We start from the raw sequence: 23,025 nt of genomic DNA, 5'->3' as shown, positions 1-23,025 counted from the left end.
ATTACCATAACATAAAAGCTGGCCAATCAAACAAAGGAGAAACCTTGTGCTCACTCTTCTTCCACCAAAGCCTTAGCAGTTATTATATTGTATCCACTTTGTAATCTCATCTGGGAGACTCTAAGCCCTTGAGGGCAAATATAAGATTTTATTATACACATTTCTTTCAAAAGCCAGCACATTCTTTAACTAGGCACTAAGTAACTCTGATTCAAATGTTGACTACAACAATCTTGAGAAAGAAATGAAAACTCATTTACAATTGTGATTAACTGATTAACTGTGCCATTATTTGCTTAATGTTTGTTTCTCAATCTAGACCAGTGGTTCTTAACCTTGGTTGCATATTGGAAACACCGTAGAGAGTTATAAAAAAAACTATTAACTGAGACTTTATTTGTCCTCAGGTTTTATCCTACAACAACTGAATCTCAATTCCCACTTTAAAAAGATCCCCAGAAAATTGTTATGCACATCAAAGATGAAGACAAGCTGGACTCTAGAGTGACTAATATTTCTCAAACTTAAGGTTACATCAGCATCATCTTGAGGTCTTGTTAAAACACTAACGTGCTTGTTTTTTTTCCCCTAAGTGCTTCAGATTCAGCCCTTCTGAAGGGATGGGGCCTGAGACTGGATTTCTAGCAAGTTCCCAGGTTATGCTAATGTAACTGGTCCCAGAACAACATTTAAAAACCACTGGTCTAGACCACTTATTTCCAAGCTTGACTACACACTGGAATACGGTGGGAATAAAAAGAAAAAAGATACTGATCTCTGTATCCCAAATCTAGAGGTTCTGGTTTAATTGCCTTGGGTACAGCCTGTAATTGGCATTTTCAAAAGCTCCCCAGGTCATTTTAATATGCAGCAAATTTAACAGCCATTGATCTAACCAGGGGTCAGCACATTTAAAGGAATAACTTATTGAGGTGAAATTCACATAACACAAAACTAACCATTTTAAATGGACTGGCGGGTGGTATTTAACACATTCACAATGCTGTGCAACTGCCAACACTACCTAGTCCCAAAACATTTTTAATATTCCAAAATAAAATCCAATACTCATTAAGCAATTTCTTCCTATTGTCTCCTCCCCCAGCCCGATAACCACCAATCTCCATTTCGTCTCTATAAAGTTATCTATAACCATTTCATACAATAACTGGCCTGTTGCCTCTGGCTTCATTCACTTACCATGTTGTTTTGGAGGGTAACCCACATTGTAGCATATCACTACATCATTCTTTTTTATTGTTAAATAATACTCCATTATATGTATATATGTAGAATATATTCCATTACATATATATCTTCCATTATATATATAATGAAAGATAATACAATGGAAAAATATATATAATGGAATTTATACATATAATGGAATATAAATACATTCACATACAGACACACACACACAGTATTTGTTTATCTGTTCATCCATTTGTGGATATCTGAGGTGTGTCCACCTTTTGGTTATCTTGAATAGTCCCACTATGAACTCCCACATATATGAACTTGTTTGAAAATCTGTTTTTAATTATTTTATGTATATACCTAGGAGTAGAGTTATGGGGTCATATGAGAATTCTATATTTTACATTTTGAGGAACTGCCAAACTGTTTCCACAGCAAACTATCTTACATCTCATCAGCAATGCACAATTCATATTTCTCTACATACTCTCCAATAGTTTTTTTGGGTTCTTTTAATTGTAATTATAAGCATCTTAGTGGGTATAAAGTGTAATTCATTGTGGTTTTGTTTTGCATTACTCAAATGACTAAGGATGTTAGCATTGTTTTTCATGTGCTTCCTGGCCCCTTGTATATCTTTTGTATAAAGAAGTACATGGCCCTTCAAGTTTTTTACCCATTTCTAATTGGGTTGCTTTTCATTTTCTGGTTGAGTTGTTGAATCAGTTGGCCATACTTGTATGCATTTATTTCTGGACTCTCAATTCTACTCCTTTGGTCTGGTCTGTATATCTATCCTAATGATGGTATAATACAGTCTTGATTTCTGTAACTTTGTGGTAAGTTTTGAAATAAGGGAGTGTGATTTTGTTCTTTTTAAATTTTCTTTTGGCTGTTCATGGCCACTTGAAATTCTTTATGAATTTGTGAATTGAATTTTCCAATTCTGAAAAAAATGGTCATTAGAATTTTGATAGGAATCACTTTGAATCTGTAGGTCATTTTGGGTTTTTAATATTAAATCTTCCAATCCATGAACACAGGGCATTTTTCCATTGATTTATGTCTTCTTTCAATGCTATCAGCAATTTGTATTATACAGTTTTATAATTTTTGTTTTACCAGACTTTAACCTCCTTGGTTATATTTATTCTTAGGCATTTTTTTTCTTTTGAATGCTATTATAAGTTAATCATTTTCTTAAATTCCTTTTTAGATTGTTCATCATAGGTATGTAGAAACCTAACTGGTTTTTTAGTGTGTTTATCTTGTACCCTGAAAATTTGCTGAATATATTTATTAGCTCTAGTGGCTTTTTGTTCATGTATTCTTTGGGATTTTCTATATATGGAATCATGGTCTCTGAAAATAGAGATAGTTTTATCTCTTTCTATCTAATTTGGTTGCCAAATTGCTCTAGCTAAAACTTTCAGTACAATGTTGAATAGCAGTGATAAAATGGGCATCACTGTCTTGCTCTTGATCTTAGTGGGAAATCTTTCCCTCTTTCACTTTGAGAATGATGTTAGGTGTGGGATTTTCATAAATGGATTTTACTATGCTGAGAAAATGCCCTTGTTTTTTACATGTTTAAAGGTATTTTAAAAATCAAAGGAAAAATAATGTTTTGTGACACATGAATCTTATATGAAATTAAAATTCTGTGTTCATAACTACCTTTTTTGTTGGAATCCAGCCACACTCATTTTTTCCCACATGTCTGAGCCTGATTTTATGCTACAAGGGCAGAGTTGAGTAGTTGTGACAGAGACCATATGGCCCACAAAACCAGAAACATTTGTTATTTGGCCCTTTACAGAAAAGGTTTTCTAACTCCTGGTCGAGCCCTTCTAGACCATAGAATTTATAAGGAGAGATGCATTTTTTTCTTTTATTTCACCACTGAATCTCTAACACATCCCACTATTAACTGCCCAGTAAATGGTACACACTAAATAAGAATTTGTTGATGTCATTAAATAATTCTAAAATCAGCCAATCTAAGAAATATTTAATTCTCTATTATCTATTAATTCAAAAGGTTATCTAAGGAAACAACAATCAAGTAAAAACATCTCTCTATCTCTCTGTACTGAGTACAAAAGTTTAAAGTATAAAGATGACTAGCATTGTGTACATTAAATGAAATCATATGTGTACATGTGTGTCTGCATGTAAAGAAATATATTCACACAAAAAGAGGCTCACACACAAGAGGGGTTTCATTTAATTAGTTCCTTTTCCTTCTTGGAGTTAGAAGAATTGAGTACAAATTTTGACACACATACTCTATCATATCAAGTAGCCTTATCATTTTTTATATTCTTTACACATTGTGAAGTTTAATAGCTCTCATTCCAAAGCACAGCACAGAAAAGGGAATTAAGAAAACATAACTTTTTTTTAGTGAGAAATGTTAATAATGACAACTAAAACTATAACCAACATCCATGTTCAAAGAGTGACCTTTGCAGAGTTTCCTAGTGGTGCAGAGAAAACTTTAAGGGAAGTGAGCATCCAGTACAAACAAGAGCATCCAATGTTTGGGGCTCAGCATCATACACTAGGGTTTCACAGAGCTTCACCACTCTCAGGATAGGACCCGCACGTGCCTGTGTGTATCTGGGGTTTTGATACAGAGAATGTTCCAAATCCAGAGCTGATCTTTTCTTCCATACAGTTCTAAAGACAGGTCATACTGTACAGGAAAGGATGCTGTTGGCTCCTGGTTGCTCTAGAGGAATTTGTTTCACTTTGAAGCTGTTCAGGCCAAATACTGAGGGGAAGAAAAGGACCCCAAGCTCCTAAGACTATTAACTGGGCACCATTTTTCTCTAATGATCCCCAAAGGTGTTGAACAGATTTGAGCTTGTGACAAGGAACCAAGCAGCCTGACTGAAGTCTAGAGAGGGTCTCATGTATGTCTTAATATGTGACATGGCATTGCTACAGTCAGACATCTCAGCTGACCATTTGTGAAAATAGGAATGAAGCCAATTCTGTTTTTCAGCTGTCTGGATGCTGTAGGGAAGAAAACCCCCAGCTAGATACCCTTCTAAGCTGGTTCGCGCATTTTCCACAGAAGGGTAGATCAAGTGGAGGGGAGTGGCACTTTCCCCTGGGAGTCCTGCTTTCCTTCATCAGGGTCACCAAAGTCTCTGAAATTCAGAACACGATCATTTTCATTCACCAACCCCCATGGGGCTGATGCCTGAAAACTGACTTATCCACCAAGACTGCGCTTTAGGATGATGAAAGAGGCATGTTCTTTCAGGAGCTTCCTAAACCTAGTGTCCCCAGTGATCTTTTTGATTCTTGCAAGTGTCCTGGGTTGATCCAATGGCATAAACATTTGTTTCAGAGAGACCATGGTCATGGATGGTATCTATGCAGTCCTGGAGAGGAGGAGTGTTATGAGCCATCACGCAGCTGCTATCAGCTTTAAAGTGTCTTGTCGATCCTCCAGATCTGTGGGCTCCATAGACCATTTGTGGGTATAAGGGGCTCATCCATATCCTTGTGTTTTTCTGGCGCCAGTGGGCGTGAATGAGGTTGGAGGTGTGTATGACAGCCCAGGGGCCTTCTTTGTATAGCAGGACCATCACTTCCCTGTGGTGTTTTCCAAGTGCAATATCCAACTTCGCCTGGCAGAGGGAAATGCTTCCATAAGGCTCTGCCTTGGCATGTAAGTGAGACTTCGCTTCTTGTTTATGGCCGTGCACAAGCAATGAAAGAAGGCAACGGCAGCACAAACTTTAGAAGTCTAGGCTTATCTATAAATTAGCATGAGCGTATGAGATAATCTAGGGTGGCAACAAGATAAATTCACAAACAACTCAAATATTTATCACCGCAAAGTGTCTTGGGGTTGGCCTTGCATGTTTCTGTACACCTGTCCTATAGGACCCCTAAGAATTGAAATTTGCCCCGTCCACTGTGGTCAGACTGAGTGGTGGACCTTTGCACAAGAACCGTACTTGTAAGAATTATTGCACAGCTAATATATAAAAAGATTCTGGGGTGTGTGTGTGTGTGTGTGTGTGTGTGTGTGTGTGTGTGTGTGTTTGTGTGTGTGGTGGAGAGAGGGGGCGGCGGAGAGAAAAAGCTACTTCTCTCATGGATAAAAGGAGACAGTGGAACATTATCCTTGGCACTACATGTCCAATGCAAAAACAATATACATTTTGTCTCCATTTGGATTGTACTTCCAGGTAGAAGTTGTGCTCAATGAGAATCAAGTTGCAAATATTTCTCTGGTCCCACTTAAAAGGTTATACATAATGAGATTTCTGCCATGGTGGGAAAGTTAAGAATTCTGGGTGACTTGCCAAATCTTTTGATCACAAAGAGTGCTTTTAATACACATTGCAAAGCATTTGTCTTTGCAAGGTGTAAAATGCCAGAGCTCAGCTTTCTTTTTCAGGGTCTGTTACTCTCCATAGCATAATATATCTTAAATTCCCCAGCAGCGTTAACTCTTGGCACTCGGTAGCACAGAAACTATGCATCGATGGATACGACTCTGCGCATTTCCTGAGAGTCAGTACTGTCACCTCTGCGGGGTTTCCTATCCTTGGGATTCTAGGATTCTGACAAACACTGAAATAATCTATCTTTTCAATTAATCAATACATATTTTTTAATCACCACTCATGTGCTCAGGCCCTTTCTAAAGATTATGGCACAAGTTTGGTGCTCTCAAGAGAGATTATAAAGTCTATGATATTCATAGAATTTCTCTGGAAGGGTACATAAGAAACTAGTAATAAGAGATACCTCTGAGGAGGTAAAGGGGTGGAAGGAAAGGATTACCCTTCACTATTTACCTTTGGATGCCATTTGATTTGTACAATGTGCTTGATTTGCCTTAAAATAAAACTTAAAATCACAACTTAAAATATATTTTGAGGGTGAAGTTTTTTAAGTAGACAACTAGAGGGATTTCAGAGTGTGTGCTCTTAGTGATCCAGATTCTAGGGTTTGTCGGGGAAGAAAGAATGAAGATGAGGATAACTGGGAGTTGTTTACTCAGTGCTCGTGTATTGCCTGTGGAGTATGAACCAGATCATGGCTACATGGCCCAGCACAGTCAAATATTCCCCAGTCATTCTGGAGAATCCACAGAGGTAACTGAAATACATTCAACAAGCTTCCCTCTCCAATTTCTGCTCTTGCCTCTGATGTACTTGGGGGCTGGAGCCTCAACAGGGCTGCCTCTGTCTACCTTGCTCCTTCCTGGGAACATTTTTGCCCCCTACACTGCAAGGTGTTTAACCTAAATCAACACTGTGGCAACTGACTCACTACTCATTCTGCAGGCATCACACCACAGACCAGCAGGCAGCATGGCCTTCCAGAGCCCAGCTCTATGATAGACTTTGTCACCTGGATTCTCCCTGGTCTAACAAGGCCCAGCATGAAAAAAATTATTTGTATTGCTACTTACAGTTAATTATAGCTGTTCTGTTCTCTGCATAAGGTCATGGTTATGGAATGCTAACACCATTCACACCTTCCCGACCACCCCCTCAGTGGCTCATAGATAATTTAGCGCCATGTATATGGTCACATATAAAGAGATGACTGGGTAGACAACTCCACCATATATGCATAATGCAGTTATATTCATATGTAGACTATGCATGTATGATATTCATAGAAAATATGAGTGCTTTCATTCCTATAGAAGGCATACTGCCACATGCAATGTCAGTTGTTTGTTAAATTTCCAGAGGTTACATTTTATTTCAAAAGTTCTATACTAGTTTTAGCCCTGGAAGAACAGACCCTGGAGCAAGGGCATAACACATGAAGTTTATCAAATGGATTTAATTGTTTTCAGTTTATAAGGACATAAAAATTAATCTCTTCCTCAAAGATGTTGGATAACAGGTTTTAGTACATATACTCCAGTTATTAGCACATCTTTTGCTTTGAAACTTTTGTTAGAAAAGAATCCTTGAACTTGGCATACTTGGTCAATGGAGGAAACATTTATTTTTTTACCTTTGCAGAAGTTCCTAGGTGGATCTGAGTCCTAAACAGCTTTGTAAATGATACAGTAAATGTCGTTTTCTGAAATCCGTGCAAGGACAGAGTCAGAAGGGAAGTGTTGGGTATGAATGGGCAGAAGTCGTCATGAAAGTTGTAAGCTGAAGATTTACGGAGAGAATGAAAATTTACATCCTTAGCGGGTGTTTTGTTGATGGCTTGTAATAGTCTCCTAGGAGGTTTACCTTGCATGTCTGGTATCCACAGAACAAATAGCCCCAGCTTGCACTGACCTCGATATCATTATGAATTATTTTAACAGGGAGAAACTTGGGAAAACATCTTGAATGTATTAGATACCACCCTGCTAAATGCAGCATCTGGAATAAAGGTCTTCTCTATCGTCTGTTTACTGTGCGCTGAAGACATGCCAGGCTATCAAAGCTAGCATGAATATGTAGATCAGTTTGCCTTCCAACAAGTTGGTACCCACCTTTGGCATTCTTTTACATTAGTATTTGCAATAACCTGCAAATTTTAAGAGGATGTTAAGCAGAAAGTTATTCAGATATTTGAAGAAACACCATACGTGGAATCATTAAAGGCAGTTTCTTAGGGAAAACAAACTTCAAGAGTAAATGACATCAAGTAATTGTACTGGACCCAGTACCGATTTTCTCTTTTTTCTTTTTTCTTAAATATATCTTTATTGATTTCAGAGAGAGAGAGATAGAGAGAGAGAGAGAGAGAGAGAAACATCAATGATGAGAGAGTCATTGATCAGGGGCCTCCTGCACGCCCCTGACTGGGGATTAAGCCTACAACCCGGGCATGTGCCCTGACCGGGAATCGAACCCCGATCGCCTGGATCCTAGGTCGACGCTCACCCGCTGAGCCATGCCCAGCCAGGCTCCAGTACCCATTTTCATTATGACTTGGTTATCTGATTAGAAGCTGACCCTGAAATAAACCATTTAATGTGTGTGCATGGAAAGTAGGAAGTTGAACTAAATGGTGTGCTGGTTCCTTTCAGCTTTAAAATTCCATGAGTTAACAAATGCAAATGGAAATAAGACATATGAAACTCTGAAAGGACAAGAGTTAGAAATCATGATTCCTTTTTAAAAAATAGTAAATCGGGAATGTATGAAAAGCAGTTTGTACTAAGAAACACAGAGTGGACAATTGGAGTGCCTCGAGAAGGGCTGGGTAATGACTAATCGACAGGGTAAAACAGAGTCATAACTTTACAAATAACTTATTTAAAGAATTGCAGAAAAATAATAAATTTGTTTTCCTCTGTATACACAAAATCATGCACACGCCATTGTGTGAGGTGGTAGCATCTTAGATTGTGTTTGAGCTCTAGTTCCCCTTCTATTCCTTTCCTAAGAAGACAGGTCCAAGGACTGACTGCTGGATGAGGTGGGAACTGACGGCCAAAGAAAATTAACTCATTACCCAAAATGATTCTTTTTTTTTTTTTTAATGTATCTTTATTGATTTCAGAGAGAGGGAGAGAGAGAGAGAGAGAGAGACATCAATGATGAGAGAGTCATTGATCAGGGGCCTCCTGCACGCCCCTGACTGGGGATTAAGCCTACAACCCGGGCATGTGCCCTGACCAGGAATCGAACCCCGATCGCCTGGATCCCAGTCAAGGCTCAACTGCTGAGCCATGCCCGGCCGGGCCAAAGTAATTATTTCTTAATTCTGCCTGATGCTGGTTGGACTGTGCCCTAACATGGAGAGAAAACTCTGGACACTGGTTTTGATACAGCCTTGCTGAAGGCAAAATGGGATTTTTTTCCTTGGTAGGACATAGGAAAACGGGACCTTGGAAACTCAGGAGTGTAATTCCACAGAAATAAAGCTTTCTACAATAGCTTACCCTCGTATGGGGACCTCTGGAAATTCTTATTCCAGCAGCACCCCAAGAAACCCACCCCCACTTCCACCAATAATAACTTGAGCTCAGTCACCAAACCTCTCTGTGTTTGGGTTAATTACCCGTGAGACAGTGCTGGAAAGAAGCAGAAAACATGATTACAAACAGTTTGGTTGATATAAAATCCTATATAAATGAGTAACACTTGTAAGGAGATATGTTTAATTAGATATTGATTAAATTATAGGGCCTTTATCTGACCTTATAGAAGCTTTACATTTCTATTTGCAGTTGACTCTAATTTGCTTTGTGAACATATACATAGTTGTACCAGTAAATAAAAGTGAGAGGTCTCACCAGCAAGGTGAAAAATGGATTAGCTGGAAAGCCAAGGTAAAAAGCATCAAGGCTCAGCCAAAGGACAACGTAAAGCTAACAGATTCAACTCTCCTGGAAATAGAGATAGTTACACAATGACTATGATGGCTCCAGAGCCAGGCAGGAGCTGGCAGGGCCACACTGTAATAAAATGTCTGTGGAGACCCCTTGATGATGAGTCTCTCCTGGGCCCTTGGAGATAGAAGAAAGTGGAGCGCTGGCTGAGATGAATGGACAGAGCCGTTGCCTCCAGCCATGGATGGCCATGGACGCCTGTGTGAGTCACGAAAAGGAAATGACACACTCGAGTCTGGAGGTGGGCCATGGATGAGGTCTCTTCTCATGCAAAAAACAGTTTGATCCCTAACAATTACATTTGCCACCCCTGTCTGGTGAATTTTGCTCTACCTCCCCCCAGTCTGCAGCTACATGCACACTTCTCTCAAATGAACCTGCCCGTGCATCTAGGCAGGCGATAGAGAACCTATGCTGGCTGGTCTCACAATGTGCTATTCTCGCAATCATCTCAGCCTAACAGTACTTCTTTTCTCTACACTGAGTTCTTCTCGCATTATCTTGTGGCATTTTTTATGTTCCTTTCTTACATTATTTTTGTCATTAATGCACCAGAATCATAGAGGAGGTAAAAGACCCTTAGAGGAAACAGAATATTCTGTTTTTATATTCTCCACTGGACACAGGGAAAGGGGATGTTTCATAAATATTTCTTCTAAGAGTGAAAGAATGATTGAGAAAATACATACATTTTATCCCTCACTATGTAGCAGTGGGGTAACTTCTGTGTGTCCTCAGCCCCTAAGATGGGCTACATGGAAACAAGGAGGGGCCTGTACTCCCAGCTGTAGCCAGAGCCTGTGTTTCTGAACACTAAGAACTTCACATTGTAGCTCTTTCAGTTGTATCTTCCTAGCAACTCCTAATTGAATCCCACCTCTGGGACTGGCAGTTGGGTATTGCAAATGCTCAAAATGTACCTGGAAAGAGGACTGCTTCAGTTTAATGACCCATTACTTCTACCTGACTTGTTCTCATATTGACTGTTTTAAAGTAGCTTTTATTGTGTAAGTTTTGTTTCTAATATAAAAAGTTATATATATTAATATATGTGATACATATTTATATATTATATATATTCATATAAATTTATATATTATATATTATATATATGCATAAATATGCATGTGAGAGATATATCTCACACGCACACACACACACACAAACAGAGGCAATGTTGCATTTTACCCAAGCCCTGTGAGCCAGGAAAACAGGAAAAGTTAAGAAATAGCTCCATCCATTTTTTTTAGAAAAATGACTTACTGCAAAGTACCACTCTTTCTCGTGTGACTTGATAAAAACTCATGGATGCCCCCTTGGTTACCTATGACAAGGCCAGATACAGATCCTCCAAATTCCCATTCTTTGTACCATCAAAAATTAGCTGAACTGCTTGCCCTCACTGACCAATTTGAACACGATTCTTGTTAACCAAACTCTGGTCAGACTTTTCCTTCACCCGGTCCCCTGAACTTTACCCCACCCCATCAACTTCAGCCACCTTTCGTAGCCTTCCTGAGAACAGGCTGGCCTCAGGCAAAACATTCGAAGACATGTCCAATCACACCACCCTTTTATCCCACATCCACCTTTTATCCCAATCTACCTTTGTTTACGCTTCTTTAAAGACAAAACAAAAAGCCCTTTTTACCTACCCTTTGAGACGCTTTTAGATCTCACAGTCAGAACTCTCTCCATCTCTTGTTACAACACCTCCCAATAATCCTTTCAAATGAAGTCCAGACTTACCTTTTATTTGACAATACATATATATTAAAATATGTACTGTAAATGTCAAATAATGCAAAAGCAAGGAATTAAAAGAAATAACAGCCAATGTCCTAAAAATATCAGCCTAATAATATGTGGAGTTATGGAGGGAGGAAGGCTTGAAGGGAAGGAAGGAGAAGACAAGAGAAATAGACACAGAGACAGACACTGAGTGAGAGAGGGATGGTTTAATCAGGGTCCTTATAAATACCTGCAATTTTTTTAATGAAAAGCACTCAATCTCATTTTACATGAACTTAGCAGAAGAAAAACTGTATAGTTCAAACTGCGAGCAAGGCTGAGTTAAAAAAATCTCTGATAAAAGAGACTATTTTTCGACAAGATGCTATTAAGGTTAAGAAAAACAGAGATTTTAAAATTCCCTGTTTCAGTTTATGGTAGTTCTGATTTGCTTCATGTCAAGAAAAAAAAGGACACCTTTTTTTCCCCACTCATCCCCACTTCCGTCCCCTGCTTCTACATATTAATGTGATATTTTAATTTTGATTATTGTATATTTATGAAGATTTAGAATAACTACTTTCTGTGTTCTTTTTTAAATTTTTTGATTCAAAGAAGCTCCTAGTATAATTTTTATATTTAAATGACTTTAATGAAACCAAGATACTCTTTTAAAATCATGGCTTTTATAATTACTAAAATCTTTGCTATGATTCGTCTCTTTCCTTCTTGGAATTAGTATTTAGGACGTTTTTGTTGTTGCTGCTGCCACGGTTTTTGTTTTCAAGGAGGCCTCATGAGTATTAAACTCCATGAATTCCTTTCTGTTTGATAAACTTCCCGTTGCTTTCTTATTTGAGCTAAATCTCGGCATATAATATTACTTCCATTTCTTCAAAACTTGGTAGAAATGTTTCACTGGCTTCTCATCTCAGACGTTTTTGACTGTCGAGCTTCATGAGGCTGGCTCAACGTTGCCTTCTTTGCTTGTAATTACTCCTTTCTGTTGTGTGTTGGGTTTTTTTTGTTATTGAATTCATTGCGGTGACATTGGTTAATAAAATTATATAGGTTTCAGATATACAGTTCTACAGTACATCATCCGTTTATCACCCCAAGTCAAGTCTCTTTCCATCACCATATCCCCTTTACCTTCTTCTTTCTCTCCCCGCCCCCCACCCCTTCCCTCTGGCAATCACCATATTGATGCCGGTGTCCAGGGGTCTTTCTTTTTTTCTTTGCTTAATCCCTTCACCCGTCTCACCCAGCCCACAACCCCTCCCCTCTGACAGCTGTCAATCTGTTCTCTGTACCCATGAGTCTGTCTCCACTTTTTGTTAGTTTGTTTTATTCATTAGATTCCATATATATGAGTGAAATCATGTGGTATTTGTCTCTCTCTGACTGGCTTATTTTGCTTAGCATAATACCCTCCAAGTCCTGGATAGCTAAAATATTTTTGCTTTTATCCTTAAAGTTCAAAAATATTCAGTCTAAAATAGTTTACAATGTTTAATATTCTGTTTTAATTATTCCTAAAACTTAGTGGATATTTTGATTTAACTATTCATTTATTTCTTATATTAAAAAACTTATTCTCGCCTGGCTGGTGAGGCTTAGCAGTTAGGCATTGACCTATGATCCAGATCTCGGTTCGATTCCCGGTGAGGGCACATGCAGGGTTGCGGGCTCGATCCCCAGTGGGGGAGGGGTGCTGGAGGCAGGGGATCAATGACTCTCATCATTGATGTTTTTATCTCTCCCTCTCCCTCTCCCTTCCTCTCTCTGAAATCAATAAAATATATATTTTAAAAAAAATGTATTCTCTAATATTCTTTAATGTCCTTTGTTATATTGGTTAAGCATCCTGCTTCAAGGATACACAGTATCCTCACCTCTCTCACCGGTATGTCAGGCGCCCCCCTCTCTATGGGCTTTAATCTCCTTTTTGTTTTTCTCGTTTGCCATCATTGGGAGTTTCTCAAGCTTTCTTTTCATGGTAACAAAACCATCTATGAATTCCATGCAATCCCTATCAGGATTCCAATCGCATTTTTAAAAACGTATCTTTATTAGTGAAAGATTACAGATGTCCCCTACTTTCCCCCACCCTGACCCCCTCCGCCCCTCTCCTCCCTTCCCCAGGCCTTCCCTGAACTATTGTCCGTTCAGAGGCTATGCCAGTATGTAAATAAGTTCATTGGTTAATCTCTTCCCAGGTGCCCCCACCCCTTCCCTCTGAAATACATCAGTCTATTGCATGTTTCAATGTCTCTGGATCCTTTTTGTTCACCAGTTTATTTTGTTCATTAGATTCCACATATACATGAGATCATGTGACACTTGTCTTTCTCTGACTGGCTTATTTTACTTGGCATAATACTCTCCATGTCCTGCCAAGCTGCCTCAAAGGGTAAGAGATCTTTTTTATAGCTGCATAGTACTCCATGATGTAAATGTACCACAGTTTCTTAATCCATTCATCCACTGATAAGCATTTGGGTTGTTTCCAGATCTTAATTATTGTAAATAATGCTGCTATGAACATAGGGGTGCATATATTATTTCTGATTCGTGTTTCTGGCTTCTTATTATATATTTCTAGAAGTGGGATCACTGGACCAAATGGAAGTTCCAGTTTTAATTTTTTTTAAAAATATCTTTATTGATTTCAGAGAGAGGACGGGAGAGAGATAGAAGCATCAGTGATGAGAGAGTCATTGATAGGCTGCGTCCTGCATCCCCCACACTGGGAACCTAGCCTGCAACCTGGGCATGTGCCCAGACCAGGAATTTAACCACAATCGCTTGGATCATAGGTCTATGTTCAACCACTGAGCCAAGTTGGCTGGGCCCATTTTTAATTTTTTGAGGAAACTCCACGCTGTTTTCCATAGTGGCCTCACCAATCTGTATTCCCACCAGCTGTGTACTAAGGTTCCTTTTTCTCCACATCTTCACCATCATTTGTTGCTTGTTGATTTATTAATGGTAGCCACTGTGGCAGGCGCAAGGTGGAAACTCATTGACATTTTAATTTGCATCTCACTGATAAATAGTGATGTTGAGCATTTTTTCAATGTCTCGGCCATTTGTATGTTTTCTTTGGAGAAGTGTCTGTTTGGGTCCTCTGCCCATTTTTTAATTGAGTTGTCTTCCTTTTGCTGAGTTGTATGAGTGCTTTATATATTTTGGAAATTGGCCTCTTATCAGATGTATCATTGACAGGTATGTTCTGTCATCTCATTTTGATGCTGGTGTATTTTGCTATACAGAAGCTTTTTTTTTTTTTTTACAAAAGTAGAAAAAACAATCCTAAAATTTGTATGTAATTTGAACTTTTAAAATGTATATTCATATCTTTACTGCTTTTATATTATTTCTTAATTCCACAACCTCCTTTTTCTTTTTCCTCTGTTCTTTTATAGCCTCTTCCTTGGGCAGCTTGACAAGACTTTACTTTTTCCTAGATGGTTGTGTGAATGTGTGTGGGATGTGTGTGTGTGTGTGTGTGTGTGTGTGTGAGGGGGGGGGAGGGAGAGAGAGAGAGGAGTAGAGAGAGAGAGACTCTTACTCCTTCCCTAGGGTCTGAGACCTAGTCTCATTTTCCTCTAAGTTATAATTCAAGATCTGAGTATTTATTTTGTTACCTATCTTTTCTATACCTTGAGGACATGTCTGGGAATGGGCATGAGTTCAGATAAAGTGATGTTCAGTACACTCTTCAGGACACCAAGACCTGGGTCCCATAGGTAGAAAGAAATGTTTATAAATACCAGCAGAAATGAGCTAGCTAAAATGTTTATAGAGATTTTATTGTAGCCCTGCCCCATTCCAGGCAGCTGGGCTCAGTAGGTTTGTCAACATTTCCCCATTCAACTCCTCCTCTGCCTTTGAAATGCTCTCATTTGTGATTGGCTGCACCTGTCTTATAGGTAGATGCACTTCACCTACCTGCATTAGTGGGTGCTCACCATTTCTGTACTCTGAGTCATTTCTCCCTTTGGATGTTTGGAGCCAGAGCATTTCTTTCCACCAGAGACACAGCCCTGTCATTCATATTTCTATTGTCCCAGTACTTGTTTCTACATCATGTCAGTCAAAAGAAGGACAAGATTAGCATAGTGAGTTTGCTCCATATTTGAGGACATTCATGAGAATTCTCAAAGATGCTACTTTTACTCTATTCCAAAATCTTCTATTTCTTTCTTGGCCTCAGTGTGAGAATAGCATGGCATTTGGTTGTGCCCCTTACTTGGTTGGGGTTGCTGAGAGGAAATATCTTTGCTAACGTTGACAATGCCTTTGGCCATTTTTTTTTCTTTACCACAATTACTTGCAAGACCCTCAACAATTGTCTCTGGATCCTCAGGTGTGTCATGCATGTCCACATGGAAAGTTCTTTCACGCTTTCATCTTGGCCTCACGTAATGCCTATTTCCTCAAAACCTCATGGGGGTAATGCCTCATTGCTGCTGCTGCAATCAGCTCTCCCCACCCCCCCATCAACATGGCCCTCCTTTCCTGGGGTTGCATTTCTTCTGATTTCCTCAACATTTCTAAAACCTCGAGATGTATAAAAGCATCACTAAGTTAAAACCAATCCTCACAGCCACTTTAATGCTTATTGAGCTTTGTCTCCAGGGACCCAAAGCAGTGTAGTTCATAGTCAGGGTCTCACAAAATTTTTCTTAAAATCAATGTCCTGACATTTCTTTATAGCCTACTTTATCTAGCATTCAGACCTGGTCCGTGGGATCATACTCCCCAGCTCTCTCCCTCTCCCCATGTCCTTAAAAACCTACAAAGATGCAGAGGACCAGGAGCAGATGTCACTTCACCAATTCCTTAGAAAGAGACCTATATATCAGTTTAGGCTTCTCTGAAACACTGATAAATATGTGTGAGTGGTTTATATGTTAGAGTGTGTTTGTGAGTACATATTAAAGCAAATGTGCATGATTCAATCTTTGCATAAGTTCATAATTATTTACATAAAATGAATTTCTTGAAATTCTTAATTGGAATGCAAAATTCTAAGACTTTTTGCTCTCCTAAAGAATTCTAAAGCATCATACTGACAGAAACAGTGCTTGTATCATCACAGTCTTGCTGTGGTTGTATATCTTCTTTATTATTTTTTAATTTTATTTTTCAATTACAGTTTGCTTTCAATATTATTTTGTATTAGTTTCAGGTATACAACATAGTGGTTCAACAATCATATACATTACAAAGTGTTCCCCCCGATATTTCTAGTACCCACCTGGAACCATACATAGTTATTACAATATTATTGACTATATTCCCTATGCTGTATTTGATCTTCTTTATTGTTTCAACATTAGCCAATTTGATAGATTTAAAAACAGCAGTTAGTTTTTTAGTACTTCTCTGCTTACTAGTGAGATTGAATATTGTTACATATGCTTATTGGATAGTTGTATGCCTGACCCTGTCCTTTGTCAATTTATTTTATTGGTATGTTTTTCTTACTGATTCATGTTTAAAAAATCTGTCTAGAATCTTTCTATCTACCTATCTATCATCTATCGATCTTCTATTTACTTATACCTATCAATCTTTTGCTCATCATATCATTTTAGGCAAAAAAAAGTACATATTTGTGTAGTTTTGTAAATGTAGGCTAGTCTTTATATTCTCCCTTTACATTCAGGACTATCCCAATGGCCTTATTATTTTTTTGTCTTGATCTCCACTCTTAAATTTATGACCCACGACTTTGACACCTTGCTTTGCCTCTTGCCTGATACATTCCTGAACATCCTTCCCCATTTCCACATTCTGGTCAGAAGTTTTCATATTTGTCTTAATATCTATGCTCTAAAAGATGGGTTTTGTTTTACTCTGGGAAGATAACCTTTCTATTCTGTATCTTCTTCCAGCCATCTAATTTCATCCAATATTAAACCTCATCCCACAGTCCATTTCCTCTCTTCATTCTTTTATTTTCCAGACAAAATCTAACATATAACATTTATATAAGCAAGTGAATTGTTTTAATGTATTGTCTTCCCTTCCTATATGTATGAAGATTAAAGAAACAATGAGACTTCACTCTTAAAGCAATCTGAGGACTTATAGAACTGTGAGTGTATGTGAGACAATGCTCATAGGCCTTTAATACAGCAATTTTTATGAACTAAATTAGAAGTTTTCGGAGATAAATTGATATTTTCTCCTGCTGTGGTCATTCCTGACAATTTGAGCATGCTGAGATGCCAAGAGTCACCCCTTAAAAATATTAGTCATATGAGACACACTGTCTTCTATTGCATGTAATTACAATGAATTATTTGATATAATAACATTGAAAAACGATCAAAGATGTTGCATGGCCCCTGTCCCTGATGCACTGGCCTATCCACAGCCATATTGCCTTATTAATAAAATGGCAAATGGTTTATTCGCTTTTCAGTTTGTGTAGGTACTGGCTGAATTGACACACTCTTGAATTTCATCTATTTTCAATCAAATGCTTTACATAAACTTGGCTTCTCTCAGCTGCCTGAACCCATTATTAAGTTATATATTCCCTTTTCATTGCTCCATCACGGTGCTATGGATTTGAATGACACCAGTCATCTGTGGTTTCGCTTATGAAAGGCTCTATAGCAACTTCAGATATTGTTTTCAGATTGGACTGCATTGTGCAACCCATATCCTACTTCTGCCTGGACTCCCAACAGCACTCCTTAGGTAGATAATAATATATTTGAAAGGAAACATCCAATCCAAAATATTTGCACACACAGTAATTGAATGACTGCAAGTAGAAGATAATTTTCTTATTATTAATCTTGAACAATTTAGCTCTACAGAATACCTGTACATTTCCAATATGTGTTCAGTTTCATTGAATTTTTTTCCTCCCTGACATCTGGTTATTTAATCTTCTGCCAACATTGTGTCTGTGAAGCATATTTTTTTCCAGCTATGCCCACTCAGCTTTTAGACTATTGATGTTTTCATAGAGAATGGTGCATGTGTGTCAAATTATAGCTATTGATCTATGTTTGTTTGTTAATGCATACAGTTGTTTAGATAGTGTTATAGCTTGTCTGATGGTGGATATATAAATAAAAGGAGGAAAAGAGAAAAAAATGCACTTCTTTTTTATATGAATTTCATTGTTGAGTGAAGACTGTTTATTTGAATTGAAAATGCAATGGAATCAATGTTTCTTTAGATATGAGTTATCTTTTTCCATTTTTCAGTATCAAATGGAAGTAATAGGATGTAGAGCTATAACATAGAGAGAATTCTATTTTTTCAACAAAAATAAATCTTTTTAAACTATATTGTGTCAAATTTCCTTTGTCTTTAAAAAATAACTTTTCTGTATACTCCAGCATATTTCTCCCTATTAAATGAATATTGTCAAAACAAGATTTAATTTTTTCAGTTCCTACCTATTAAAGATTCTTTGTGTTAAAAGTTTTCAAATAAAACATCTTGCCTGACTAATTTTGTTTTTTTGACATTTTCTAATATTGATTGTCTCAACTTACTCTGTGCAATGTTTAGGATGGAGATGTAATTTAAATGGCTTTAGTAATATCAATATTAGTCTGTCTTAATTTTCATCCAAACTGTTAAGAAGTAATAATGCACAAACATAGCATTGTCTTTGTGTAATTTTAGTGCGTGGCAGGCTAGGAGGCAGATGTGGAGAAAGGTGAAGTATGAATCATTTGAAAGAATGTAAGCGCAAAGGCCCATATTTAATAAAATTCTTTTCCCAATATTCAAACTCTTTCTAATAGATCAGGTTGTAATTAAAATCCACCATCTGATATGATATCCTTTGGACCCTTCCCAGAATTTCAGCACTCACTACCTCCAGTACCATGCCACTGAGAATAGCAGCCCTCAGATCCAGGGAGAAGCCTTATAAAAGGGAAACAAAGTCCAACTGGGCTGTAGTCAGAGCAGAATGAGGCCTGAGATAACCACCCCCTTCCCACGCCCCTCCCCAATCGCTTTGATAAGAGCTCATTACTGAAGTATCCACTGTGATCCCTGCATGGTGCAAGAAAAACTGTACAGTTCCGAAGGCCTGGATTTGCATCTGGCCCTACCACTTACAAAAGGTATGATCTCATGCAAGCCACTTATTCTCTCTGAGCCTCACACTCATTGTGTGTTTAAGAATCCCTCCTTAAGTTATTTTTGAAGATAAAAAGAACTATTAGGATCTTAAGTATTGTGCTAAGAACTGAGAATGTATCAGTTAACAAAAAATGGCTTCCAGCTTCCAGAAGATCACATTCTTTTGGAAGAGGAAGAAAAGTCTACTGACATGAAATGAGTGCGTTCACCTACAAAAGAGAGGAGCACGTGTGTTATGAGAGCACAAGGACTGGTACCTGCCAGTGGCAGGGCCGAGTGAGGCTGAGCATCAGAGAAGGCTTCCAGGGCAGGCGATGCTTACCTTGGTCTTGACAGATACACAGATGACATTTGGGAAGGGGGAAGCTGTTCCAAGCAGAGGCGCCAACAATGCAAGGCAAAAAGGAAAGGAAACCATGGTGATTTCAGGAGCTGCCCATTAAACGTGATCCCCAGACTACCAGTAAGGATTTTCTGTAGATGACTGTGTTTTTTTCTGAAAGATCAGTTTGGCAGCACCTTAGTCAATTTACAATATTAAAAACATTCTTAGATCTCAGGCATGTATTAGAGAATAAATACACCTCCCTTCTTTTCTAATTTTTAATTTTTCTTGAAATTAATAATTGCCTATTTTTAATAGTCCTCTTATTTTCCTTTGTTTTTACTTATTTATTTTGGATGAGCACATACTTCAGTTGCTTTTTTGGGCAGGGTACATGGGAAGAACAATTATGTGAGACTCTTCACATTTGAGCCTTCATTGAACCCTCAATTTTGATTGATTGGTTGGCCAATGGTAAATAGTTTTTCCTCAGAATTTTGAAAGCATGTCTCTTTGTCTTCCCAATTCTGAGGTTGAAAATGTGAAATTTTATTCCTTCTAATCTCTGACTCTTTGTTTGGGACAAGTTCTTACTTGCTGAGAGCCTATGAGATGTCCCCAAGATCCACAGTATTCAGAAAATTCATTAAATTGTGGCCTGGCTTAGATTTAGTGGCCTGTTCTGATTTAGAAACCTATGTTCCTCCATTCTGGGACATTGTATTTTATTCTTACTTTAATAACTCCTCACCCCGCCCCCTTCTTTTTTTTTTTTTTTATTCTCCATTAAATACTGGCCTTCTAGTCTGAGTCGTTAACTATCTTATATTTTCTTCCTTATTTTCAATCTCTTCGTAATTTTGTTCAAGGGTTTAAAATATTTCCTTAATTTTAATTCCAATTCTCTTATACATTTTTATTGTATAATAACTGATGCATTTTCAAAAAATCTTAATTATTTTCTAAACATTCCTGCTTAAAATATCTTATTCTTTTTTTCATGAGTAAAATATTGTCTCTCATTCACTAAATGTGAAGTCCAAAAAGTCAAAAGTTGTTCATTCAGTGGGACAATGACTGGTGTAGATGCTTTGTGGCCCCACTTAATGAACAGTAGTTGAATGAATGAATAAATGATGCTCCCTGAAGCCCTCAATTATACTTTTATTGAAGTTTTCTTCTGATTCCTACTTTGTCTCTGCTTCATTTAATTTATGTTGTTTGATTGTTTTCTCTTGTCCCTGTCTTTCATGGAAGAGATTTTACTTAAAAACGAGAGAAAACAAATAAATGAATATTATCTGCACTTAATAGTGAGGCCCAAGTAAACTGAGCAGAAAAAGCCTGTGGCATGGGCAGGGCTTGTTGAATGGTGAACTTCATCACAGAGTGATGTGATGGGAGCTGGTGGTCCAGTTCTCTCTGTCTTTGTTAATATTTATAAATCTTTTCTCTTGGGTTGGGGAGTTTCTTTTGAGAATAATATTCCAATCTTCTGCCCAGGGTCTATAAGACTGGCTTTCATAATCTTTCCCTTTGTTAAGGGAAGAGAACTGTAGGTTTTGGAAATATCACTCTACATCTGGGTTTGCTTTGTTTTTTAATTCTGCTATTTTCATGGCATATCAACCTGTCCTTCAGCTCAACTTTGCTGCTGTCTCTGACTCCAGTGTATTGTTATACATCTTCTCTCAAGAGTAGATTTTCTTTATTCTTCTGTAGATAGGAGAAAAAGTCTCTTGACAGCATGGACTTTAAAATAAATCTTGGTTTTTGTTTATTTTATAAATTAAAAACAAACAAACCCAAAACAATTTCAAACCCAACCAGGAAGCCTCAAACTCAAAAGGATCTGCTAACCCCAATTTTAAACTGAGCTCTGCAAAATAAATCATATTTATTTCTATGTTTTTTCTCCTATACAAGTAATTAGGTTTTATTATTCTCCAATGTACTAAATCAGTTATTACTTATATATTTGTTTATTCAAAACTTTTGTTGAGAGCTCTAGTCTGATGTTTTCTCCAATCTAATACTTTGTTGTTACTGATATTTTGGGGGGCTAATTCTTTATTCCTAAGTTGTTTTGTAGTTAACACAGAAATTCTGAGAGAGAGAGAGAAGAGGAAAGGGAGAAGGGAGAGAGAGAATCTGAATCACCACTACTATTACAAACAACGTGCATACCTGGACATTATTTTTCTGTAGACAAGTCACAGTCTCTTTCAGGTGACTTCTTCAGTACTGCAAATGGGACTCAAGTGAGTTGAAAGACTGATTTTAGCACCCAAGGGGAATTGTCTTCTTTTGGTAAACCTTTGCATGCACTGTCTCCACTTGAAACTTACTTGCAGATTCTTTTGTGGGTTTAACTTGAGAGACTCTTTTATATATTTTAAATATATTAAAATATTATTATATTATACAAATGCATCATTGAGAACATTGTTTAAGGTAGCATAAAATGTCTAAATTTAACTACTTCAAAAGTCCTTCCAAATTACTCATCATTACCTCTACTCCAATTTACTTTCTATACTCTAACGCACTAGTTCCCCTACTCATGTTTTTGTACAAGACTTCAGGAATTATTTTATTCTGCTTGTCACATATATTAAATATATTTATGAGGTGTGAGTGGTGGAAAGACTAAAATCATACTGACCTAGATTGAAATTCTAGTACCCTACTAACTATAAGAGCTTGAATCTAATCTCCCTGAGCTTCAGTTCTGTAATCCTTAAAATGAAACAAAATAGCACCTACCTCATTAAGCAACCATGAGCCATAGTGTGTTTAATAAACTAAAAGACTAGCCTGTTTCATATGCATTAATTTGAAAGGATAGATAAATAGATAGATAGACAGATTATTTATTCAAAGGTAAAAAAATATTTATTTTTTGATGAACCTTTGGGATTCTATATATATATATATATTTAAAATTATGTAACTGATGCAATTCACTGAGAAATCTCTAAGGAGAAAGACAAGATAACCAACTGAGAAACAGAATGGAAAGAGAGTTTGGACTTGTTAGAACTGCTTGGGGAAGAATCACTTAACAAGTATCCTTGCTGACTCTTTGTTTTGTTTTTACCTTGTTCAGGCCAAATATCTCCTAATTTAAATCTAGTTGCTTTTCCTAATCATACCTGGCTCCCTGAGAGATGTAATGGAAACATCAACAACAGTTTTGTCAGTCTCTACCCGGAGCCTTAATATGCCACGATGCACTTAGAAGCACAGAGGAAAAACACAAATACAACTATCAAGGAATGACACCATGCAGCCCCAAGCATGT

At 37.6% G+C, this 23,025-nt stretch overlaps 1 pseudogene; it reads right to left on the bottom strand.

Moving 5' to 3' along the window:
• Positions 1 to 3,790: 3,790 nt before the first annotated feature.
• Positions 3,791 to 11,087, bottom strand: LOC107524199 (tyrosyl-DNA phosphodiesterase 1 pseudogene; annotated as a pseudogene).
• Between the last annotated feature and the right edge of the window lie 11,938 nt (positions 11,088 to 23,025).

This window comes from Miniopterus natalensis, chromosome 7 (assembly GCF_054644295.1).
Source record: "Miniopterus natalensis isolate mMinNat1 chromosome 7, mMinNat1.hap1, whole genome shotgun sequence".
NCBI lineage: Eukaryota > Metazoa > Chordata > Mammalia > Chiroptera > Miniopteridae > Miniopterus > Miniopterus natalensis.
The sequence above is the reverse complement of the archived record's forward strand: the minus strand, read 5'-3'. Positions and strand labels throughout refer to the sequence as shown.